Below are 26336 nucleotides of genomic sequence, written 5' to 3' on the forward strand. Positions count from 1 at the left end.
ACAACAGAACGCCTTCCCCTTCGTCCGGTTCTCCTTCTGCCCCTGCCGAGCCTTCATGTCCTTGTGGGGCACATTCACGTCCTTCCCGCGCATGGCACATCACAGTCTGGGCGTGTCCTGGTGGCACTCAAGGTTGTGCCCAGAGAAGTACCCCGTTACAGAATTAGGGACTGAGCATGAAGAGATTGCTGGCAGCACAAGGGGACCTACTGGGGACAGAACATTCTGTATCTTGGTGAGGGCAAAGGCCGGTCCAAGGTGCACACGTCTGTCACAAGTCACCCACTGAGACACTCAAGATGTGTGAACTGTATCGTGCGTAAACCACACTTCAATAAAGTTGATTGAATATATGATTTTTTAAGTAATAAAATACGACACGTCCCTATCCTCCTTTACATCGGGGTGACCCTTCTGAGCTCCATGCGGACAGCGTCTAACCGTGAAGAAGGAAGACGAACAGCCACCCCAGGCTCGAAGCCCGGTCTCATTACTGTAGGACTGCTTGGTCAAAAGAGGGAAGAGTGTGATGTCGTCCACAGTCTATTGCCATGGATAATTCAGAATTGTCTTTGAGAATTACATTTATCCTTTTGACTTTATCTGGAAAAACTGCATGTTTGGGTCAGGAAGCACGCAGGAGAAGTCAGGTGTAAGTGTAGATTTCTTGTGATCGCCGTGAAGCAGCGTGTGGGGCAAAGTACAAGGAAAGCCGTGGAGAAATGTCCGCGTTCCAAAATTCAGACACATTTTTTTTCCCCTAATAGTTGGTAGGCTGCAGATTTCATACAAAACTCAAGGGTTGATCCACGGAGCACGTGAGTTGTCCTATCCAGAAGAGAAATACTTTGTCTTAGATCAAAACAGCTTTGTCAATCTTTTTCAGGGTTGGGAAATATCAGTGTTATTTAGAGCAAAATAAACAAAGTTAAAGGGGCCAAAGGTGTCATTGCACTTTAAATTCTTATGGTTCTTTTTCTTTTTAATCCTTCCAGTGTAGAGGAAATGATGCTCAGGGAAGTTTCTTTCTCTTAGAATAAGAATATTGGTTGACCAGTTCCATGAACCACAGTGAGAATCCTCTTTGATGGGCAGGAGCGAACTACAATATGCTGAGTTGACGCGGTTGAGGCATGTAACTAACTCCCCAGTCTACAGCTTTCAACCAAGGGAACAGACCCCAGGTTCCTTGCTAGGAGCAGCCCCCAAATTTAGCACCACGTGTGCATAGGTCTAGGCTAGCACTAGCTACCACTCACTGACTCCTTCAGGTACCGTGGTTCGCCTTTTGACATTCAGGTCCCTGAAGCATCGGAATTCATCCTGGTGCACAATGGGGTGTGGGTCTGATTTTACCTTCTTCCAAGTAATGACCCGCTTGTCTCAATATCATTTACTAAAAAACCCATCTTTTCTCCCACTGATCTGAGATGCCGCATTGAGCATTCTAACTTTCCATGTGCATTTGGTCCACATCTTGATTTCCTGCTCTGTTCCAATGATGCATTAATACCACTTTGTTCTATTTATAGACTCTTAATTTATCTTAGTATCTGGAAGGTTTAGTCCTGTCTCCCACTTAAATTTTCATTTTCAAGATTTTCCTAGTTACTTTCATTTATTTTTCCACATAAACTTTACAATCATTTTGTCTAGCTCTAGGGGAAAAAAAATGCCGGTTTTGCTTGCAATTACATCATATTTTTTAAATTAACTAGGGAGGATTGACCTCTCTATGTAAATCTTCCTATACAAGAATATTGTACATTTGTGAGGTCTGATCTGGTGCTTTTCAGGAGTGTTTTATAGCATTTATGTGTATATACTTTATGTATTTGTACATATATAATTTATTCTCGAATTAAACTTTACATTCTGAGATTTTTGTAGGGTCACAAGTGGTTGTAAGAAATTACGCAAAGTGATCTGTGTACCCTTTATGTAATTTCACCCAGTGCTAGTGTCTTTCAAAACTAGGGTCCGATATCACAACCAGGCTATAGACATTGATAAAATCAAGATTCAGAACGTTTCCACCTCTACAACGACCCCTCGTGTTTCCCTATTACAGCCTTGTCCATGTCCCGCCTGCCCCCACCCCCTCTCTAACCCTTGGCAACGACAAATCTATTCTCCATTTCTATAATTTTGCCATTTCAAGAAAGTTATAGAAACAGAACCATGCCGTATGTCACATTTGTGGGCTTGATTTTTTTGCACTCAGTGTAGTTCTCTGGAGATTCATGCCGATTACTGTCTATATCCATAGTTAATGCCTTTTATTGCTGAGAGGTATCCCGTGATGGGATTGGTTAACCCCTTACCCAGTAAAGGACATCTCTGTTGTTTCCAGTTGTCAGTGTTTATAAAGAAAGCTGTTATGAACGTTCCTGTACAAGGTTTTGGGTGAATGTAAGTCTTCATTTCTCCGGGATAAATACCCAGGAGGGCAGGTGCGGGGTCCTGCGGGAGTTGCACGCACAGCTCTTAGGAAGGCACCGAACTGTTTTCCAGAGCAATGCAGCATTTTAGACTCCCAGCGGCAATGCATGCGCGACCCGGTCTCCACATCCTCGTCAGCACTTGCCGCTGTCGCTGTTTTTTACTTTAGCCTTTCTGATAGGTGTGTGGTCTGACATCATTGCGGATTTAGCTTGCGTTAACTTAACTGCTAGTGGCATTGAACATCTTCCCACGGACTCGCTTGCCATCTGCATATCTTCTTTGGGAAAATGTCTCTTCATGTCTTCTGCTCATGTTCTAATTGGATTCTATGCTTTTTACTGTCGAGTTCTGAGACATTTTTATACATTCTCGATACTAGTCCTTTGTCCATAGGCGATTTGCAGATACTTTCGCTCTGTAGCTTGTCTTTATCCTCCTAATAGGTCTTTACCAGAGCAAAAGGTTTTAATTTTTATTAAGTTCAACTTACCAATTTTTCTTTTCACAGATTGTGCTTTGGTATCAAGCCTAAGAAATCTCTTGGGACACTTGTGTGAGTCTGTCTCAGTCCCAGTGTGGTCCCCTGATCCAGTGCCTATCTCTCCGTAGATACCACGGGGTCTCGATTACTGTAGCTTTATGATAAATCTTGAAATCAGGTAGAATGATTTGTCCTAGTTTATTATTCTTTTAAAAACTTGTTTTAGTGATTTTAGTCCCTTTGCCTTTCCATATAAATTGTAGAATGATCATTTTCTACCCACAAAAAAAATCTTGCTGGAATTTTGATGGGAATTGCATTCCACCTGTATATCAGTCTGGGGAAAACTGACACCTTAACTAAGTTTAGTCTTCCAATCCATAACACAGCATGTCTCCCCAGTTGTGTATATCTTCTCTGATTTCATGCATCTGTATTGTGTAGTTTTCGGCATGTGGATTCTGTAATTGTTTTGTTAAAAGTAAGTAATTTTTAGGGGTGATTGTAAAAGGCAAATAGAGACATTTCTATTTCTTCCTTTCCAATCCATATACCTTTTATTTCCTAGTCTTGCTTTATTGAACTGGCTATATGTTGAAATAGGAGTCGTGAGGGTGGATATTCTTGCCTTGTTCCCAGTCTTCAAGAGAAAGCATTCAGTTTTTCACCATGAAATATGCTGTTAATGATGTGGTCCTCTTAGAGATTCTTAGCAAGGAAGTTCCCCCCATTCCTAATGAATGGTGTTTCTCTGCACTGATTGATACGATCATAGGAGCTCTAACTGGCCAACGTAGTGAATTAAATTGATTGATTTTTTAAATACCAAACCAGTCTTGAATACCTGGAATAAGTCCCACGTGGTTGTGGTGCACGTTTTTTTATGCTTCGCCAAATTTTATTTGCCGATATTTTGTTAAGGATTTTTGTGTCTATATTCCTAAGGGATATCGTCAGGTAGAGTTTTCTTTTGTACCATCTTTGTTTTTGGTATTGGGCTAAAACTAGCACTGATTCAGTTCAAATCACAGAAAAATGATCGATTTTATGAAACATGTTAAAACTGGCAGGAAAAGTCAGAGTCTATTTTGGGAAGATAGGGCTTTGATTAACTTTCTACTTGCTGGTTACTGGTCTATCCAGGCCTCCTTCCTTCTTTATATTTGCGTAACAAACCGGCCACTCCATGGAGACGTCCGGAATGTTTCCTTTAGAGTTGTATGTAGTGTGGTCATACGTTCTGTAACCAGTGGGTTAGCCTAGGGACGTGCCTTCCGTGGTGATGTCCGAGGCACAGAGGGCATGTCCAACCAACACGTTTTAATCCGGCATGTCCGATGGGTCTGTTAAGATCCCATCAGCCAGGGGCGCCTGGGTGGCACAGCGGTTAAGCATCTGCCTTCGGCTCAGGGCGTGATCCCGGCATTGTGGGATCGAGCCCCACATCAGGCTCCTCTGCTATGAGCCTGCTTCTTCCTCTCCCACTCCCCCTGCTTGTGTTCCCTCTCTTGCTGGCTGTCTCTATCTCTGTCAAATAAATAAAAAAAAATCTTTAAAAAAAAAAAAAAAAGATCCCATCAGCCAGAGAGAATCACAGCAGACCCCCCACCAAAATGAAAGCAACTGCACAAGGACGTAGCAAAGGGTAAACGACTCCATCTACCATAGAGCTCTTGTGCCTTTTAGCAGGAAGAAGGTGATCTGGGTTCAAGGATGAGTGCCCATTGCTACTGGTGTGTCCTTGCTACTTGGCCCTTTCAGTGGACTGAAGTTAGAAAGCAAATCTTAAAAATAGGGACACCTGGGTGGCTCAGTCGGTGAAGCGTCTGCCTTAGGCTCAGGTCATGATCCCGGAGTCCTGGGATCGAGTCCCAAGCTGGGCTCCCTGCTCAGCTGGGAGCCTCCCCCTCCCTCTGCCTGCTGCTGGCTCTCTTTGTGCTCTCTCGCTCTCTCTCTCTCTGACAAATAAATTTTTAAAAAATCTTTAAAAAAATGAAGCATGACTTCATATCAGTATTTTCAATGTAAATGTAACATCGAAGGTTTTGCATAGACATTCGTCTACTTGTATTTTCTCTCTCACACTAAAATCCTTCATTTATAAGAACATTAATAAAATTACTTCTTTTTTATGTTATGCATAAGATAGGTTCAAAGCAATAATTCTTTTTTTTAAGGATTTTATTTATTTATTTATTCATTCATTTATTCATTTAGAGCATGAGAGTGGGGGAGGGGCAAAGGGAGAGGGAGAGAGAGAATCTCAAGCAGTCTCTGCGCTGAGCACAGACTCAGGGCTGGATTCCATGACCCTGGGATCAGGACCTGAGCAGAAATCAAGAGTCAGATGCTTAACCGCCTGAGCCACTCAGGTGCCCCCAAAGTAATAACTCTAATATGATTACTAGGAGCAAATTACTATGTGAAGTTTAAGATTTCCTGCAATTCCTTTTGTATTAGCCTATACTCCACTGAGCATGTACAATAATATAAATAATACAAATGCTTTGCTTTAAAGACCCAAGAATTCAACATTTTCTCTATGTGGCTACATTGTCAATTTGACAGACAGCTAGCTTCACTTGCTGGAGTTTTCAATTTTAGGAATTATTTTCTTGTCAATTACATGATATAATTACATGGTTCGAAGCTCCAGGAGGATTAGAGGCTTAAGGACTGAAGTCTCCCTTCCACAGGAGGCTTGGTCCCCCCCACCTGGCCCCTGTAGGCGACCACCTAACCTCGACTTTTCTGTTTCTTTTGAGATAGATAGATGGATGATAGGTAGACACCTATATTCTTACTTCTAACCTGTAGTACACGAGAGGCAGCATGTCCTTTATTGTGTTCTGACCCTCGCTTTTTATCACGCCGTGTGACATTTTGGAGATCTTAATGTGTCTTCCTCCTTCCTGTCGCTTCAGTCCGGCCGTCTGCCAGGGAGCTTTTGACCGCCTCCAGCCTTGTGCTGTGGCGAACGAGTTACCGACGAGCACGTGATCTCGTGCTTGCGCAGGTTGGCCATCGTGGTAGACGGCCAGCAGCGGGGCTGCCAGGAGAGGGCAAATGCAGCTGTTTTGTTTCTGTTGCTCTTTAGAATAAAATAGTGTTTTTAATCTGAAAGCAATCTTCACTTATCTCTCCAATGTTCAATGAGATAATCTCTCAAACCTCTTTGAGACTCTGGATTAGGCCTTTAGTGTTTCCTCCCGCATGGAAAAGTACATTTGTTTTATATGATGCTATTCATTCTGAAGCCTCAGAATGATTCCCCTGTTCTCTACTGCAGAGCCTTTGCTGTGTCTGGTCGCTTGTTCTGTCTTCTTGTTCCTCAAGTGTGCGGATGCCCGTGCTCCCGTGCATGTGTGTGCCCGTGTGTGTCTGTGACAGAAAGCTCTGGGATGACTTCAGACTCACTCCACCAAATCCTGGGGGCCTGCCTGCCCTGCCCTAATGTCCTGTCAGCACAGGTGGTTGCTCGGGGAGGGAGCGAGGCTCTCCCTTCTCCAGGGTCCTGGCGTCAAAGGACCAGGGTTGGACCCAACTTCTTTTCTCTGGATTCAAGTTTCTCAGATTTAAATTCAAAGGGTGTATTTAGAGGACCCCCGAGCGTTCGTACAGCCTGAAATGAATATGGGGCGCCCATGAGGGGGCAAGTCGGCTTTTCAGGGGATCACACCTGCCGGCCGCTGTTGGCTCCTAGAGACCGTCGGCCCCGGCGCTGCTCCCCCTTTTCTCCCCTAGAGGGCGCCGTAGGACAGGGAGCCGCCGCTCAGCGCCCTCGGTGCAGATCTCCGCTGAGCAAAATCTATGGCACATTAATTTTTTTTTTTTAAGATTTTATTTATTTATTTGACACACAGAGAGAGACAGCCACCGAGAGGGAACACAGACAGGGGGAGTGGGAGAGGAAGAAGCAGGCTCCCAGCAGAGGAGCCCCATGCAGGGCTCGATCCCAGCACCCTGGGATCATACTCTGAGCCGAAAGCACTAAACAACTGAGCCACCCCGGCCCCCCAATGGCACATGGGTTATTGATACAACACTCTATATTATTGATTTCGACTTGCCATGTTCTCTTCTGTGACCGAGGATGACCAAAAGCTGTGTGGATTTTTCATATACGTTATGTAAAAGAAAGTGACCTTTCTCTGAAAGTTTTGTTAGAAACTGCAATTTGCTGCTCTCAAAGAACTCGTTTGATTTTGCCAGACTGTAGACTTCTGGTATAGATGCACTGTGATGTTTACTGCCACTGACAATGACCCCGTCGTCAGAATACGAGCAGAGGACGCCGGGTAGAGAAATAGTAAAGGCCACAAATTCGATTTAACACACACGCCAATCGTTACTACTGTTCCACGGAGCCGTGTCACACTGCCTTTCCACTGTCTCTACCACTGGGCTTCTTTCCATTAGCTTTTTCAGATGATCTTTCAAGATTTGTGTCGCCCTGTATATGTACATACACTGGAATTTACTCAGCCATAAAAAATGAGCTATTGCCATTTGCAACAACATGGATGGGACTAGTGGCTATTATGTTAAGTGAATTAAGCCAGTCAGAGAAAGACAAATAGCATAAGATTCTGCTCATATGTGCAATTTAAGAAACAAAAGAAATAAGAAAAAAAGAGACAAAAACAGACGTTTTTTTAAGTTGGGGGGAGCAGAGAGACAGAATCTGAAGCAGACTCCCCACTGAGTAGAGAGCCAGACATGGGGCTCGATCTCACAACCCTGAGATCGTGACCTGAGCCAAAATCAAGAGTTGGACACTTAACCGACTGAGCCACCCAGGCGCCCCCCGAAACAGACTCTTAACGGTAGAGAACACACTGATGGTCACCAGAGGGGAGGTGGGGGGGACGGGGGAAATCGGGGATGGGGAATAAGAGTGACACCGAGGACTGTACAGAACTGTTGAATCACTCTATTGCACATCTGAAACTACCGTAACGTTTTGTGTTCATTATACGAGTAAAAATAAATAAGTATAAAACTTTAAAATTAAGATTTGTGACATCCTAAGTCACACATCTGTTTAAAATGTGTATCAAATTTTGGATCAGGCTAATTTTCACTCCAAGACATGTTTTGCCTTGTGTCTTTCCCCACAACTCTGGCTGGGAGGGATGTCGTGGTGTTGAGTTTTTCTGTGTGCAAACGGGCAGAGCGGAGCCAGGGTGGGCGCCCTCCTGCTCCGTGGGGCATTCGCAAGTGCAGGAGGGCCTCTGTGCACGGCCCCTCTTTCCCAGGCACCCTGGGCTCCGGCTCAGAACAGGATCAACAACTTTTACAAAAGAGGAAGGTTGTGTTGAGACAGGGAGTGATGGAGAGCCAGGAATCACTGTCTTTACACGCGCAAGGCCCCCAGGCCACTCTGTCGCTCCTGCAGAAGCCAGAAGCCGGACCAGGGCCAGTCTGTGGCCAAGACGAGGCCCCTGTTCCTTTCTTGGCTTTCCCTCCTTCCCAGATTTGGGAGCCTGGCAACGGTGGGGGGAGCCGGGGTTGACGCAGTGGTGCTGGGCGGGGGTGTTAAGGAGTCCTGAGCAGGTGGCTGTCAAAGGCAGGGAAACCAGCCAAGGGAGCCTTGGAGAGCCACAGGAAGACACTTGCTTCATGATTCTGTCCCTGTTTCTCACGTCTTTCCCCCACTGGTGTCTGCTTTAATCTTCCCTGCGGTCAGCAGAATGCTGATTTGTGACTGAGACACATAATCCACATACTGTGAAACTCGCCCTTTTAAAGGGTGCGATTCAGTGGGGGCTTGTTTACTATATTTACAAGTTGCACAACTGTCACCGCGATCAAATTAGAACATTCTCATTACCCCAAAAAGAAGCCCCCCCACCACCCATTAGCAGTCCCTCCCGATTTCCCCTCCCCTCAGCCTCTGGCAAACACCAAGCTGTTTTCTGTCTCTACCAGCGCTAGGGGCTGAATTGTGTCGCCCTACAGTTCATATGTTGAAGTCCTGACCCCCCAGTTCCTCAGAATGTGACTGTATTTGGAAATAGGGAATTTAAAGAGGTGATTCGGTTAAAATGAGGCCCTTAGGCAAGCACCACTTCCAAGGACTGGTGCTCTTACAAGAAGGGGAAATGTGGACACACAGGGAGACACAGGGATGGCCACACTCAGAGAGAAGTCGTGAGGACACAGGGAGAAGACGGCCATCTGCACGCCAAGGAGAAAGGCTCCAGAAGGAACCGGCCTGCCCCCTCTGCTCTGGGACTTCTGCCTCCACAGCGCTGGGAGCGTGAGCGTCTGCTGGCCGAGCCCGGTCTGGGTATTTTGGGAGGGCAGCCCTAGCCCCCCGCGGATGCGGCAGACGTTCCTGCTCCCAACGTTTCCCGCAAGTGAAATCGGCAACACGGGGTCTCGAACCCAGCGTCTTTCACTCAGCGTCCGGTTCCGACGGTCATCGGTGTCAGCACATGTGCTGGTACTTCGGTCCTTTCCGTGGCAGAATCGGAGCCGCTGTGGAGAAAGCCCCTGTTTTGGTGCCCGGGGGCTCAGTAGGCGAAGCGTCTGCCTTCGGCTCAGGTCATGATCCCAGCATCCTGGGATCGAGTCCCACGTCGAGCTCCCTGCTCAGCAGGGAGACTGCTTCTCTCTCTGCCCCTCCCCCTGCTTGGGCTCACTCTCTCTCTCTCTCTCTCTCTGTCAAATAAATAAATAAATAAATCTAAAAAGAAAAAAAAGAATGGTTAACATAACTTCTCTGTGCCTCACCTTCTGAGAGCTGCCCTCTTCACAAGCAGCAGAAACACGCCCTGGTTGTGTGCAGCCCACCAGTGAATTCTAGTATTGGTTTTGTAGTCCATCCACATTGGTACTGTCGAACCATCAGATGTGCACGTGTGTGTGTGTGTGTGCGTGTGCGCGCACATGTGCGTGCATCTTCTCCCACGTAAGCAGATCATCTCCTGGTCATGACTGATATTGGCATTCTAACAAACTATATGCATAGATATAATTTACTCATGTGTAATTTTAGTTAGTTTTTTTTTAAGATTTATTTATTTTAGAGAGAGAGAGAGAGGTGCGTGAGTGGGAGGGGCCGAGGGAGAGAGAGAATCTCAAGCAGGCTCTAAGCTGAGCATGGAGCCCTCTGTGGGGCTCAATCTCATGACCTTGAGATCATGAGCTGAGCCAAAATCCAGAGTCGGACTCTTAACCGACACAGCCTCCCAGCCACGCTGCCTGCCCGTCTCTTTCCGCCAGCACTGAGATCCACAAGACCAGGGATCTGTGTGTTCTGTCCACTGCTTACACCCCCCCACACACCAGAACGCTGCTTGGCACACAGCAGGTGCTCAGTGAGTATTTGTTGCACCAAATGTATGTTGTGATGGTCAGAGGGGGAGAGAATGACCAATAAGCTGGTGGCACCTCCGATGGAGAAAATGAGAGGAGGTACTCCTTCTCCTACCTGGGTCCAAGTAATCCAGCAACTTTGAACATCTTAAATGAAATTGTTCTAAATTTGGAAATGAAACAACGTAGTTGAAATCTTTTCATGTCAACTTGACTCTATGCTTTTAAAGCAATTATTCAGAGTGTGGAGCTCTCAGTAAACGTCCTCCTGAGGAGCCTTGGGCTCTTGCAGGGTGACAGAAGAGAGTTCAGACGAAGGGCATCTCAGCACAGAGCCATGGGAGATGTCGCACGGGATTAGAACAAATACGTGAATCCTCTGTCAGAGGAGCTGTGATGTCACAAACAGGGTCACAGAGACTTACAAAAAGAAACCAGCGTGGTCACGTCGGACCCAAACATGCTTCCAGGGACTGCATCAGCTCACGGTGGTCTGGTCCAACGTGACGAAAGGAGGCAGGCGGAGGCAGGATCTCGTGTTTACCTTCCCCATGTCACAAAGCCAGCCGCTGAAATGCAGCTCACCCTGAAACTCCAAGGTCCTGATATACCTTATGCTAAAAACAAGTTGCCGTTGAAAACGAAAAGATATGGCATCTATAATGGGATCATATTGTTTATTGGGTGAATTGTGTCCACTAAAAATTCGTATATTGGTGTCTTCACCCCAGCACTAGAACACAACCTCATTAGGAAATAGGATCACTGAAGATCGACTTAATTAAGATGGGGCCATACAGGAGCAGGGCGGGCCTCTGCCTCGATGTCAGGGACGTCCTTAGATACGGGGAGATTCGGACACAGACACACACGGCGGGTGCCACATGGAGAGGAGGCAGAGATCGGGGCGATGGAGCCGCGGTCCAGGATATCACAGGTGTCAGCCCCCTAGAACCTGGCCGGAGGCCTGGAACAGATTCCGGCCCAGAAGGAACCAGCCTGTCCACACCCGGGCCCCCGACGTGTGGCCCCCAGAACAGTGAGACGGGACATTTCTGTTGTTGACACCACTTCGTCCGCGGGACTTGGTTACGGCCGCCCCAGGAAACTGGTACAATACCCATCCCTGAAATTCAGGCATTTTTATCGATTTCACTAGGGAAAATATTTTAAAAATCATAGAATATTCTGGGTCAAATTTTGACCTGAGAGTTGGTGCTGTGAAAGCCACTCACTTAGGGAAGGAGAAATCTGAACTAGTAGACCTCGCGTGAAGACAGTGCAGGGCCAGCTGCAAGCTCGCTGACCGCCGACTGACCGCCGGCCGTGGTGTCGGAGCCGGACGGCGAGGCTGCAGGAGGCTGGCCGGGAGAGCCGCGCCGCCACACCTCCTCCCTGCGGCACCGCCAACTCTGGGGGGGGGGGGGCCCTGGCCGCCGTCCTGCCCGGCGTGCAGCAGGCCTGAGGGGCCCGGAGCGGTGGCTCGAGAGAGCACAGGCGCGTTCTGACACGACAGCCACGGCCCGGCAGGCGTGCGCCCTGCGAGGTGCGTTCGCTGACGGGTTTGCTACCTGTGACGTTCCTAAAGGCTGCGGAAGGTTTCTGTTGTTTGGGACCTGCCGGTCTCGGACGTCTGCTGCGTGAAGTAGGAACGCACTTCATTCATGCTCCACTTGCCTATCCTGCAAGGAGACCCCAGCCCCAGGACGGCATGCGGTTGTCCCTACCACATTTCGGGAGTCTCCTTGCTGGCGGAGGGTTCCAGGCACTACCTTTGGGAAACAGGTTTTAAGGCATTAGCTGAAGCTAATGGAAGACTTCAGATCCCTCTTGTTTCAGGCTTCTGTCACAGGCTCGCTCTGCACGAGCTTCTGTCCAGCCTCCGTGCTGTGTGGCAGGGGAGTGCTGCGAGCGGTATATACACTGTCTCCCTGGGGGCACAGCAAGCTTCCAGTGCACGGTCTCAGCGTGCAAAATCGCTGCAATGTTGACAAGGTGCCGCCCCAAGGACCGGGCACCAGGCCCCATGCCCCATGCGCGTGAGGGCACGGGCAGTCAGGGCCTGGGTCCCTGCCCAGGACGTTGTTCTTTGTACTAAGTCGAAGGCCACTGTCCTGCCCTGGACAGGTGCCTCCTGGAGAGGCAGGTCTGAGTCACACAATGTCATACGCTCCGAGCGTCCCCTCTACAAGGATGGGAGTGCACACACAGGGGCCCTGGCCAGGTGTGGTCAGACCATCCTGAGATCCCAGGCGCAGGGAGGGCACGGGCTCACTGGCGCAAAGGACATGCAAACTCAACAACCTGGCTCCCGGCCGGGAAGGCCTGGCCCTGGCTGGGGCTTGGTGATGGTCTGCCCGTGCCAAACCCAGAGAAAGAGAGCAGCTCCCACCTGCCTCCCGGACGCAGCCTACCCTCCCCCTTTAGCCCACATGCCCTTTAATGCAGCGCTACCCCCCCCCCAGCCAGCTCCTGATGGGCCACCCAGCCCAGCACGTTCCTGACCCACCGGAGACCCTTACCCTCCGTCTGGGCTGCTGTTTTCACTGGTGCCTGCAGGGGAGGCTCCTGCAGGGAGGCTCCTCCCATGTCGCCCCGCTGAGGCCGGTGCAAGAGTGGACACCCCCCGCCCCCCCAACCTCCCCCCTGCCCCGCACGAGAGCGCGGCTCTCAGACAGCAGCCCGGCAACGCTGACACCCGCGGGCCTCAGTCCAGCTCCCTTGAATGACAGCAATCTCAGTTCTCTGCTGAGGAAACGAGCTTTACCTTCAGTACCTGTGTCTTGTCCGTAGCAACCAACATTCAGATTTTCAACCCACTGCACTACTTACAGGAAAATACACTTACGTGAAGACGTGCCTATTTAAACTATTATGAGCATTTTTTGAAGCCTAATTATAGCTCTGCTTTGTTTGTTTGCCTATTTCCGTAAGGCTGTTGGAAAGGCTACTGCACGATATGGGGCTTCAAGTCCTTTACGTAAAAAAAAAAAAAAAGAAAAAAAAAGAATGTTAAATTTTCTTTGTCTTCTCTACTTCATTACATGACAAATCTTTCATTAGTTTTTTTTATTCTTTTTAAAAAATTTTTATTCTTTTTATTTTTTTAAGTAATCTCTACACCCAAGATGGGGCTCGAACTCATGACCCCAGGATCAAGAGTCGCACGCTCTACTGACTGAGCCAGCCAGGTGCCCCCTTAGTTTTTTTTTTAATCCTCAGATTTTACTTGATTTTTTTAAAGTTTAAGTTTTTTTTATTTGAATGTAGTTGACACATGAGGTCACATGAGTTCAACACGTCTACACACCATGCTGTGTGACCACCACCCTCTGTCACCACATGGCACTATCACAATACCATTCACTATATTCCATAGGCTCTTACTCCCGTGACTTTTTCAAAAGCATTCTAAGTATTATGCTATTTTTCTATGTAATTGAATACTGAATACTCTCTCTTTTCCCTCTAATTAGCTTCTTTGAAAAAAATTGAGTAATTTATAAATTAGGTAATTTATAAATTTTATGGTTTAGGAGCTAAGTTCATGAAATAGTGGAGTCATCTTTTTACAATAGTGGTTATTATGCATGGAAATGTGTGTGACTCGTGTGTGTGTGTGTGTGTGTGTGTGTGTGTGTGTGACTTTTACTTAAATCTGCACTCTCAGGGAGTTTCAGTTCTCACTTAACTACTCTCTCTTCCGTGGCATCTGGCTCTGACTCCGAGTTGGGGGAATGCCAGGAACTTGCAAACTCTCTGGGGGTTTCCGTGGCAGCGGAGTCCGGAGCTCCGAGACCCAGTTCTGTCTGCCAATATTGCACTTTCCAAAATCCCTGCAAAGCTAACTTCCTGCACCCGGCACTGTCCACAGGAGGAAACCACGCGACCGAGGTCACTTTTGCATCAGAGGACATCACGCACTGCAGACCCAGTTCCTGCCGGCAGCTTGCTAATGTCAAAACTCAGGGAGGGAAACGGCAGCCTTCTGTGTGCGTGTGCGGGTGGATGGGTATGTGTGAGAAAGTGTGTGAGAGAGAGTGTGAGTGTGAGAAAGTGTGTGAGTGACAGGGTTGTGAGAGTGTGTGTGAGATGTGAATGCGTGTGTGAGAGAATGTGAGGGTGTATGTGAATGAGCGTGAGGGTGTGTGTGTGCCAGTGTGACAGAGAGAAGAGGGAGAGTGGAGGGGGAAGGGACGAGGGCAAGGGGAATCCGAGTGGCGCGTGTGGGGCGCATCACTGGCGTCCGAGCGCTTAGCGCTCGTCCTCTCTTCCCCTGAAGGATCCTTATGTGCTGGCTTTTCACGACATTCTCCAGTTTCTACATGAAAAGCAGATGACACATTCTGGGGTCGCTCCTTGGCTCCATTTCCAGCAGGCGCCACGTTAACTTCCTGCGGGTGGCCGGCATGGCCAGGCGACAGGGGAGTGCGGCTCGCGGGTGACCTGGAAAAGTCACCTCTCCTTCATACCCCACCCCCCGAAAAGTGAGGTCAGTGCCATGCAGCTGCTGCTCGAACTCATTGGAAAGCCTTGTTCTCCCAAAGAAAGATGGCATTGTTGTCGATTTTGTTTGTTACACCCAAATTCAGCATGCTCTTGCTAAGCTGCCCAACCTTTTATGTTTTTATTCTAGAGGGAATCTTCCTAAATGATGCCGTCCATCTCTGAGGATTTCTCAGTCCCATCCCCCTCTGCCCCTGCTCTCAGGACAGGGGGAGGCCAGGCGGGCCCAGGAATACAGACCCCCCTGTCCCTGGCAAGGGCCAGGAGACTGGAAAGGAAGACAGACGTGTGGATGGCCTGGGCATTTAAGCGCAAGTCTTACAGGGACTGAAGAGAAAGATCGCGGAGAGTTCACAGTAGACACACTCAGCCTCGGGAATGAATGGACGGAAAGACAGATTAAGTGAGGAAAGAGAGAGAAAGGAGGAGGGGAGAAGGGAAGGGAGGACAGAGGAAAAATGGAGGAGAGCACAGAACAAGGTTTTTGAAATTTGGGATAAAGCTTACCCTTTTTTACAGTAATTATGTTTCTTTGTAGAGTTCTTTTTTTTCCCAGTAAGTAAAATTATACGGTGGCTATGGGCCCCTCCTAATTCGCCGTGCTGTGTATTACCTGCAACTCAGAAGTTTGTAGCACCAAAGTATAAAAACAGAGAGAAAATATTTAAATTATATAAACTCGACTTTGAAAACAAAAATAAAGAGAAATTGAAAGGCATTTCTAGAGACTATTTTTTTAAGATTTATTTATTTATTTTAGAGCAGTGTGAGCGGGGGAGGGGCAGAGGGAAGAGGGAGACTCTCAAGCAGACTCCTCTCCCCAGAACGAGCCTGACCCCAGGACGCTGAGGTCATGACCTGGGCTGAAATCAGGAGTAGACCATTTATGGAACTGAGCCACCCTAGCGAGAGGCATCCCTAGAGACAAGTCCTTTGTCGACGTACGTACACTGTGCAAACTGGAGGAAATCATCCCAGAAATTCTTCCAAATTTTGAGATGAATTGCTTTGGGCAATTCTGAACTCCTAAGCATTTTAACTATTATCTCCGAAATTGTGTTTAAACAGAGAAGGAAAGAAAGAAATGATATTCCAGCGCCTTCACGAATCAGCTCCATCAAGGCAAGGCCGCGGCATTTCAGCGTTAACACTACTCGCACGGCTTAGAAAGCAAAGTGCTTGCTTGCGGTTGGAGATGCCCCTTCGCCTCCGAGACCTCAGAAATGACCGTGCACCGGCCGCCCAGCTCTGCACCCCCCGCTGAGCGACTTCATGCAGGGACCTTCCTGAGGTGCACCTCTGTGTCCTCACGAGCCACGCCTCTGACCACACTAGACTCACTCCCTGAACCCAGACTGACCCCACAGACCCGCGCTTGGAAGCCTCACGCTGTGCTGCCCCACGAGCGCGCTAACCCTTCCTCCCGCTTAGCCTTGAAGCTGAGGAGGGGCGGAGGCGGCCCACGGAGGAAGCAGAAAGTCTGAGGCCACCCTTTCCGGTCGCGCATAGTAATTGGGGCGGGGTCTTCCCCACCGTAAGCCTGCCACCATTAGTGGATCCCATAGTCAATCCAGTGGGTATGGCCAGCATCTCTTACTGTAATGGAAGAGAAAATAATGTGACCGACTCTGTAACATCGGTGTCACGGAAGAGCCTGCATTCACCCGGGGGGGGGGGGAAGAGCGGTGGTTTCGTTAGGTGTTTTGTTTCAAACACACAGACAAGGTGACCTACATGTATTTCTTCCTGTAGGCCACGGTGGGGTCTGAAAGCCACCGTGCTAGAGGAAGGAGAGGGAGAAAGCAAAGGCATTCCTTCCAGGGATGGAGGTGGGGGAGGAGGAGGGGTTCAGGGAAGGCTGGGTTCTCCCCTGCCTGGGCGCCATCTGAGCCGCGGCGCGCAGGATGCGAGCAAGCCTTCCCCCCTGCACCCGGCCGCCTGCACGCCAGCCCCGGGGCCTCCGCGGAAGGAAGTACGGGGGTGGGGGGCTGCCGCACCGAGCCGGTNGGAAGTACGGGGGTGGGGGGCTGCCGCACCGAGCCGGTTCCTGAGGGGGAACCACGTGGCCCGAAGGATCACCTAGCCAGAAGACAGGTGCTCTACCAGAAGCAGACGCCGCTTTCACGGCAGAAACCAACGCTTGTGCAGAGCCGGCCCCGCACGCTGCGTTGCTATGGCAACCTGGAGCGCCTCGGCCTTCTGCACATTAGCAGGATCTTGTCCTTCAGCGCGGTGGTGCCTCCGAGAACATGCTGCCCGGCCGTGTGCATCTTCCCTGACGCCGCCGAGCCCAGGGAGACAGAGGGCTTCCCTGGGGAGCCCCCCAGGCCTGCAGCCGCGCTGGCAGCACCCCCTCCCCGGGGCTGAGTGATTGGATCCGCCCGCAGGCAGAACTCTCCTCTTTTTAGCTGTCTGCCAGACGCCCCTGTCTAGAGGAGGGGGCGGGGCGGCCCGAGCAGACAGACGTTCCTGTTGCCTTGGTGACGGCCTGAACCCCGCTCCGGGAGGGGAGCGGGCAGCAGACTCAGGAAGGGCTCCCGCACCTCGCTGATGAGCAACGAGACCCACGAGGTGGCACGCGGCTGGCCCAGGGGCCTTCGCCCGCCTCCTGCTCCACGCACACAGAGGGCCACGGAGGCCGACCCTGGCCTTGTGACCTGCTCTGGCTCAGAGAAGACTGGGGATTTCTATTCAGATCCTGCTTCCGCTCCTCTTTCTGTCACCCAGGAAAGTCAACTGAAATGCTTAGGGACAGAGGTGGGGAAGGTAAAGGAAACTGTTTAAGAAAGCCACACCCTACAGCAAAACCTAGAGTTCTCTAAATCCGTTCTATTTTTTTCATCAAATATTTAACCCCTTTTCAGTGAGTTCAAGGGACCCTTTTAGACTAGAATGGGAATAATAATTAGGAGACAACCAATCTTAAAAATGGGCAAAGACGGGAACAGACAGTGCCTGAGTCGGTACAGGGATAAGATGGTGCTCGAGAGTATCCATCATTAGAGGGAAGAAATTCAAAATCCCAGTGAGATGCTCCCACGCCCCTGCGGGAAGAGCTCAAATTCAGCCCGTGACCCTCCCCCCCCTCGAAGCCTGCTCTAGGGCCGCCTGCTGCCTCCCCTCCAAATGCTGGGTCCCCGGCCACTTTCAGCTAGGGCGGGACCTATGCCTGCCCACTCGGAAGCTTCTACCTGGATACGATTTCTGGGGGGTTGGGCAATGAGCAGCACCGTGGTAGCGGTGGCAGCTGTGGTCGTGGTGACTTTAGGTGACTCCCCATTGTGACTTCGGCCACACCTGGTCCCTCGCTCCCTCTCCTTCCCACACCATGCTCCCTCAAATCCCCACAGTGTTGCGGGCTATTTAATATTCTTCCAATCAGTTCTTTCTTTCTTTTTCTTTCTTTCTTTCTTCCTTTCTTCCTTTCTTTCTCTCTTTCTTTTTTTTTTTTGCTTAAGTTATTCAGGAGTCTAACTGGCTCCGTCCTTACTATGTGTCTAGCACAAGAAAGAACTCAGAAAATATTTGTTGGAACAAATATGGTGAGTAAGATGGAAAGGAAAGAGGACATATGGTGACATAACACCAGGGAAACCTGAATGTTCCAGTCGGACAGCAAGATGGCGTTCACCTTTCCGGGGGACACCGTGGTGTCACGCACGGGCAGGACGTTTGTGGGCAGAAAATACAGTCTGCCTCTGGCCACCACAGGGCCTCCGTGGAGTTGACGGGCTATTTTCCAAAGCAGTCAGAAAACAGGGAGATGACATCGTCGGTGGTGACTGACCCGGCTCTGGGACCAAACCCCACAAGCCCACACTTGTTACACAGATGAGCAGCTCTTCTAGTAAGCTGGAGAGCAAACGGACGCTATGTAAAACAAATTGTTTTAATCGGAAACAGCAAAGAAGAAACATAAATTAGGTTTAATGGTAGAAGTAAAGCAAAGCCTGAACAGAAGGTTCAGTGCAAATACGTGTTCTGCCAACAGCTCGCTCGAGTCAGTTCTCGCTCCCAACTTCTCAGGACATGAGCCGAGTCTTCTATTCATGAAAAGGCTTATGTGGAAGATTCTAAACGTTGCACACAGGTGCAAACACACACAGACACCCTCTGAGAGGCAAACCTTTCTCTAGAACCATGACGGTGCGAGCACGAGCCCAGGACAGAAGTTCACAGTAAGTGTTTAGAACTTTCACAACAAAGTGAACAGAGTAACTTAATATCTGTTTGCTCTAGTAACCGAGAAGTTGGCTTGTATTTTGGATGTCTATTTTATTTCCTTGAGAATGTGATTGCAAACAGGAAAAATCATGATGCTTAACTGCAGATCACTGGAGAAGCAAAGAAAATATATGAAATGAAGGGCTGATCTATGGAAGCGATAGTTTGTGGGAGGTCGGTCAGATCTCACTTCTCACCAACCATGGGCAGAGGGAATCACGCCTCAGACAGAGGAGCCAAGAGGGGACCCAGCTCACCGTGCTGGAGGGACCCCCTTCTTTAGGGTATTCTGTTGCTGCCCCTCCCCTCCTCCCTCCTGAAGGCTCAGCCGAGGGCCCAGAGACTGCTTCCAGGAGGAGAAGGAGCAGGAGCTAGTCAGGGAACACTGCCATTCCCGCGGCTCCTCGCAGACCTGCCCTCTGGGATCCCCCCCCACCGGCTCCGAGACCTGGAGGCTCGTGGGACTTTGGAGGGTGTCCGTTGGGGAGGGAGGGGTCTATCTTGCATGTGGAAGGAAGAAAGGAGACTGCAATCCGGAGGGACACTGCCCTAGACTGTAGTGCTTATTCCGAGTGTGCGCTGCCCATCCTTCCCGCCTGTCCCGCGGACCACTGCCCCACCTCTGGCATGAGGCCGGGCTGGGCCTGCAGGTGCCCGGCAGAACAGTAAGAGCCGTCACGTGGTGTCTCCATGGAGCTTTCCCCTCTAACCAGAGGGAAAACCCTAAGAATGTGTCCTGGGTGAGGGCTGCTCCATCAGTGCCGAGGCCTCTCGCGGAGGGACCCTGACAGGAAGCCTGGCCTGGAGCTGACAGGACATGGAAGCCACTGCATGGGGGTCCTCACCACAGCTGACACCCTCCGCCACGGGAAGAAATGTCTAATTCTCTTTGCTGTCGCTGTTTGCAGATATATGCACACTGAACCCACTAAAAACCGGAAGGCAGACCTTGTGCTCCATTCTGGCTAGTGTTGTGACATAGGAACCAGAAGAAAACGAAAGCCCGTCGTCTGGTGCCTTCCGAAGGCAGCCTGGCCGCAGAGGTGGGGCTCGTGTTCCAGCCGGACGGCGCCGGGCCGGGCTCGCCGGCAAGGGAATGGGTTCGCACACTGATAAGACGCGGCCCGGGAAGCCACACGACGGAGACCACACGGGTCAGGAGCCCAGACAGGAAGACCCCTGACCTGCCTGGGCTGAGGAGGAGCAAGGTGGAACAGGGCAGAAGCACCTGACGGCTGAGCCGGGTGTGGGCCGCGGGCTTCAGTCCACCAGGTAGGCCAAGGTGGGTGGAGCGGAGGAGGGCCAGGGGGGCCGGGGAGCCAAAGGAGGTGAGGGAGCCCTGCGCGGGGCACCCGCTCCTACCCGCCGGGCCAGCAGTGCGTATGCTAGTGCCCAGCTCCCGCTCGGCTTTCAACTTCCAGGGAGAAATGAGCTTGCCAGGAGATGTGGGTTGTTGCCTGAGGGGGTTTTCGGGGCTTCTCGGCACCAGCGGGATAGGCCGGGTCTCCCTGGGACAGAGCGCCTGGCTGCCGCTCTGCCTCCACCACTGCAGAGGGAAAGGAGGGTAGGCAGATGCGGCTCGTGTGGGTGGAGGGCCAGGTGGCTGGACACGGCTCCCACCATGTCCTGGCTCTATGTCAGAGGTACAGACACGGGTCGTCCACACACACAGAAGCCATATAAATAGTGAGTGCCACCATGAACATCGCTGGGATGTCCCCAGAGGCGTGGAGATAGCTCGACCTGGCTGCAGTGCTCTCAGAGACCAGACTCACCCTCAAGGGTGACAAGGAGGGGACAGAGGAAGAGAGGAGGGAGGAAGAGAGGAGGGAGGGATGAGGGCAAGGATTTATGACTATGCACTCAAAGCTTCGGCTCACTGAGAGGAATCCCAGAGGCCACGACACGTGTCACGTGTCAATTTCTGGATGTGCCACGGAGGACTGTGGCTCTGGGTCGGGAGTGAGAGGCGGAGCGTCTCAGTGGGCCGGTGAATCCAGCTGGCTGCCTGGGGCCAGACTCCCGGGTCCCAGCTCAGCATCTGGCGCACGGGGGCATCTGTGTGTGTCTGTCACACGGTGGGAATTGCTTCCTGTTTCAAGGATCTTAGAATGTCAGAGTGGGTGAAGGCCCAAGGATGGTTTGAAGTTAGGTTTAAACCCTGTGGTAGTGCACAGAAAAGGAAGTGATAGACGTGCTTCCTGGCATTCCCGGAGCAGGTGCTCAGAGGGGGCAGGTGGACGGAGGAGGGGAGACTGAGCCGGCCCTGGAGGACCCAGTTGGTGGAGCAGAAGGGGAAGAGCTGCTCCGGTCGGGAATATTGTGAGCAGAGGCAGGATGGAAGGAGAGGAGCCCGAGTGCTCGCTGGGACGGGGAGTGCCGAGGGGCACTGGCAGGCATGACGGGCTGGGAGCTCCAGGGAACGGATAGAAGGTCAGCTCGGGCAGGACCTGGGGTAACAAAAGGGCCCCTGCACTGTTGGAGCTTGTCAAGCAAGTCCCCAGGAGCTTCCTTCCCCTCTCCTGCACGGTGGCCTCCAGCTCACCCGGCCTGTGGTCACCAGCGGCGAAGTGCTGGACAGGACAGGAGCCCAGCGGGGCCAGCTAGGGCCTGTATGCTTGGGACTGTGCCACTCTGCTCCCTGGGACTGGGAACGCCACTTTGTCTTGCCTCCATCTCCATCCAGAAACGGGCCTTCTCCCCACAGCCTCCCCGACTGAGTCTAGAGCGGCAAGAACACAGGCTGGGGGGCCAGCTGACCACTTTCCTGCCATCCTCCGCTCACCAGAGAAACCGCGCTCTTTCTTGATCCCAGCTGCAGTCTGAGGTCTCCTGCCCTTGCACAGGGCTGACCCCTGCTTGGGGCCTCTGAGGGGGCTCAATGACGTCCCTGGCCTAATCTTGTGGTGCCTTCCGGGCCGTGGTAGCTGGCTCTATTCAGACCACCGCCTCCCTGTCCACCCCTGGTCTCTGGCTGCCCACCTCGCATACACACGGCTCCCGGGGGAGCCGTCACTCAGGCAGGGGCCCGCCGGCAGAGTTCAAAGCTCCCTGAAGGCCCTGTCCACAGCCCACAGCGGGCAGGAAACCCCAGCTCTGCTCTTCAGTCCACCTGGGGCCCAACAGCCTCGGAGCCTCACCCCTTGGGTTTTCAGGCGGGAACCTGGCTGGGCAGGGCCCCCTCACACAGGAGCTCAGAAGGCCCCCTCCCCGAACTTATGATCAGACCCAGCTCTGCCATGGAGTTCCAACAACAGGTCACCATCAATCACCCTCAAACGAACCTCCTGGTCACCACCCCACTGAGCCTTAGACCTTCGTCTTGGGTGGGAGATCAAGCACCATGAGATGGTGTTCTGCCATTTTCTTGGAAAGTTCCATCTCCAGAATAGGATACCTGCAGTCTTTCTGGAGACCGTGGCTGCTAACTGCCAGCTCACAGGCCAAGCTGCAGGCTCCCTGGGAGCTCCGTGCTGTGACCGGCAGCCCCACAGATCCTGAGGGTCTGCACATGTTACTCCTGGAAGCTTCAGGTCAGAGGAAGAGGCCATCTGGCTTGGGGATGGGTGGTTCTAGGCCCCCATCCCCAGGAGCGCCCACAATCTCCCAGAGGGCTGGGGGCCCAGGGTCATGGAGGGGAAGAAGCAGTAAGAGGGTTGAAACCGAAGGGGCTCCGGGTCCTCTAGTCTTCCCACAGATGTTTACAGTGACACTCAGGTCACTGGGGGCACATCTTCCGACAAGGGTCAATTCTAGAACTCCAAAGACAGCGGATACTGCTCTAGGGTGTTCTTTTCTCTTCTCTCTTCTCCCTCCACTGTTACACCCCCACCTTCCGCTCTCACCTAACACCCGCTAACCTCCGGACACTTCTCACCAGTGTGGGAGGGGTGTCGCCAAAGCTTCACAGCAGTGCTGGGTTTCTCAGTTTGGGCAGGATGCTCAGAGGATCCGCATGGTTACGTTTAGGATTTTACAAACACACAAGTTGTAGCAGCTGTAATTGTATTAAAATAAACACGCACATTTCCTGCCGTTCAGCCCAACAGCTTGGGAAGCAGAAACCATCAGCGGCACCATCAAGCCTTAGGTCTCAGACCAGCACCATGTCCCCAGCCACGGCCACCCCTTGCGGCCCGCGCTCTCCCTGACTCCTGATTCGCCCCGGACTCCACACGCCTGTGTCCCCCCCCGCAAATTGGACCCAAAGAGAGGCCTGTCATGAAGACAGTTCTGCATAAATGAAGAGGGAAGGCAAGGCGGGAACGCATTTCCTCTGGGGCCGGGTAGCGGCAGTCTGACCACTGGCGAGAGCGGCCTGGCGCTCGCTGCTCCGGGGAGAAGACCTCATGCTCACTCTGCGCAGGGGAAGCCAGCTGCCGTGGCCTGGAAGAGGCTCGTCACCCGTTGTGGACACAGAGGGCAAAATCAGGACCGGTGTCGGCTGGGGACAGCCTCCGCCCAGCGTGAGAGAGCAGAGGCGTGGGCCAGCGCCCAGTGGAGCCACCTGCCCGCCTCCCTCGCCGCCATCCCGCTGGGCCATGTGGGCCAGAGGGCGCCCCCCATGCGCGCCTTTCACTCTGCAGATGTGGTTCGCCCGTGGCAGTCTCCTGGGAGAGAGGGCAGGGGCGCCAGAAAGTCTGACGTGCCATTTTATTTGGTTGCTGAGTCTTCTTCCCCACGGCCGAGAAAACACGAATAGTGCCTCTGCCTTTTATGATGAAGGAGCTGGCGTGGTCCTCGGGGGACGCACTGGAGAGCGGGAGGGCCCTGCAGGGTCTTCTCAGGTGCTCCTCTGGCAGTGGGGGTGGGTCTCTTGTGGTCACACAGCAGGGCCTGTGGCCTTGGAGCCCAATGGGTCCAACTGGCCAGACCCGGGGCTCCACCTACAGCACGGTCTCCTGGCGAGATGAGAGGAGCATGGGAAGGCAGGAGGCCCCATGGCCGTGTCTACACGGTCCCCACCACGGTGTCACTTTGGCCCTGTACCTCCAGGCTGGTGGCTGAGAAGAGAAGGAGTCAGCTGCCTCCCCCGCGTGTCCAATTCTGACATATGTCTACACCCTGGCACGCTCCAGGGACGGCTCCCTGTCTGGCTCTAGATTCCAGGGACCTCACTCGTGCATGCAATCTGGAAGCCATTGCCTTGGGACCCCTGGCTACACACACTTAAGGGCTCATCCCGTCCATACACCGACCTAGCCAGGGGCACTTGGCTCTGTGCGGTGCTGTTCCCCAGCGTCCTGGAGAAAGTTCACTTTCGTCCTGGAGAAAGTTCACTTTTGGGAAAGCCAGGAGGCAGCTCCCTCAGAAATTCACACCAGCAAGGAACATTTCTCCAGACTCGTTGCAGCCTCCATCACGGGGAAGCTGTGACGCTCTCTTAGGACCTATGTTTGCAAAGTTTCTTCTCTATAAACGATGAGGAGGAAAGAAACAGAATTCGCATGGATTTTGGGGCGCCTGGGTGGCACAGCGGTTAAGCATCTGCCTTCGGCTCAGGGCGTGATCCTGGCGTTATGGGATTGAGCCACATCAGGCTCCTCCGCTATGAGCCTGCTTCTTCCTCTCCCACTCCCCCTGCTTGTGTTCCCTCTCTCGCTGGCTGTCTGTATCTCTGTCAAATAAATAAATAAAATCTTTAAAAAAAAAAAAAGAATTCGCATGGATTTTAAGTTGCTGTGCTCGTGATAAATTTAAATAACTGGTCCATGCGTCTGGGGTGCAGGAAGTAAGGTTTGAGTCAGAGCCCACCCCGACCTCAGAGCTGTGTTTTGGCTTTGTTTTGTTTTGAACTATCCAGGGGCAGCCAGGGTCCAACACAGAAGAGCTCTTAACTCAGCTGAGAAGGAAAAAAAACCATTTAATGGTGCTGCCATTTAAAAGCCCTTTTAATGACAAAGAAATCTACATTATCAGCAGGAGTATTTAAGAATGTAATAAATTTCCTTTCTTCCTGAGGCTTTGTCATGAAAATTGGAGGGGTATAACAATCCACTCTCATTGCTAGCTTTATTCTTGCAAAATAAAAAGAAAAAATCCAAATGCCAGCAAACAATGTAATGTTTGTTTTTCCCCAGTGGTATTTTACATAAAGTGGCTTTACAGGCCTGGCGGGCAATGTTAGTTAGGCGATTTTAATCTCCGCCAATTCCCTAGAGAAACAATTAGGCCAGCGTCCAGCCTGGGCCAAACCCGGAGCACAGGTGGCCTCACAGTGAGGCTGGTCCTCCCCGCTCCTCTGGTCCCACTGCTGCTTCCGCGGCCCCGTGGTCTTTGTCTCTCCTCGCCCCACCAACCCAACCTTGCCTGCTGGCAGGGTCCCTGATCTGGACACGTCAGGCCCGGGACTCACCATGGCCCCCACATCTCCTGCCGTTGTCACAACAGAAGCCAGCCGCCCCTGGTGACTGACACACACTCCGTGCCCTGGGCCAGCGTCTCCAGTCATTCTTCACTGTTGCTGAGACACTGAGACACTGTTCACTGTCTCCCTCACCAGGTGGCTGTCGTTCTATTCAACGGCCACCTGGGGGGGGGGGTCGGGGTTGATTGCTCATGGTCCCTGCTACGAAATTTTTTTTTCTTGCTCTGTTTTATGTTGGATTCCTCCTCCCAGAAAGCGCTGAGGTTTTGGATCCTCACTCTATCTTGGAAATTACTAGGCACTCAGGAGCACCCTATGTGGGTGCTGCATGCAGGGATACATAGAATTACCCTACGGGCGCCTGGGTGACACAGCGGTTAAGCATCTGCCTTCGGCTCAGGGCGTGATCCCGGTGTTGTGGGATAGAGCCCCACATCAGGCTCCTCTGCTATGAGCCTGCTTCTTCCTCTCCCACTCCGCCTGCCTGTGTTCCCTCTCTCGCTGGCTGTCTCTATCTCTGTTGAATAAATAAATAAAATCTTAAAAAAAAAAAAGAATTACCCTAAATACATAGGCTGAGGACACCTCATTAGGCTAAATAACTATGGAAACAGCAGTCATCCTCTGTGTTTATCATTCAGTCAAGTTACATCATTTCCAACTTACGGTGCTTTCACAGGTCCAAATCCTGGAATGGGAGGGTAGGAGGTGTGGCCTGGGCATCCTGGGGATGGGGAAGCTGTGAGTGAGCCCAATCCATGTGGGGGGCCATGTCCCAGTGATAAGGAAATGCATCTGGAGTTCCTTCCTTTTACCTGTAAGGTGTCTACTCCACCTGGAGGGTTAGCAAAACCCAAATTCAGCTGCTCATGTATTGAAAGGCCAACACTCAAGAGAACTCTTGCACAACCACCCCTGGGTACCAAGAAACCAGAGCTCCTGGCACAACCTGGGAGCACTGAGAAAACTGAAGCTGACCTCTTAGTCTGC

At 51.5% G+C, this 26336-nt stretch overlaps 1 long non-coding RNA gene across 1 annotated transcript; it reads left to right on the forward strand.

Moving 5' to 3' along the window:
• Positions 1-18232: 18232 nt before the first annotated feature.
• LOC117804041 lies at positions 18233-23816 on the forward strand. Its single transcript, XR_004628216.1, has 3 exons — positions 18233-18933; positions 19888-20251; positions 23021-23816. It is a non-coding gene; the product is annotated as an uncharacterized LOC117804041 (long non-coding RNA).
• The last annotated feature ends 2520 nt before the right edge of the window (positions 23817-26336 follow it).

The sequence above is a fragment of the Ailuropoda melanoleuca genome, chromosome 10, assembly GCF_002007445.2.
Source record: "Ailuropoda melanoleuca isolate Jingjing chromosome 10, ASM200744v2, whole genome shotgun sequence".
Classification (NCBI taxonomy): Eukaryota; Metazoa; Chordata; class Mammalia; order Carnivora; family Ursidae; genus Ailuropoda; species Ailuropoda melanoleuca.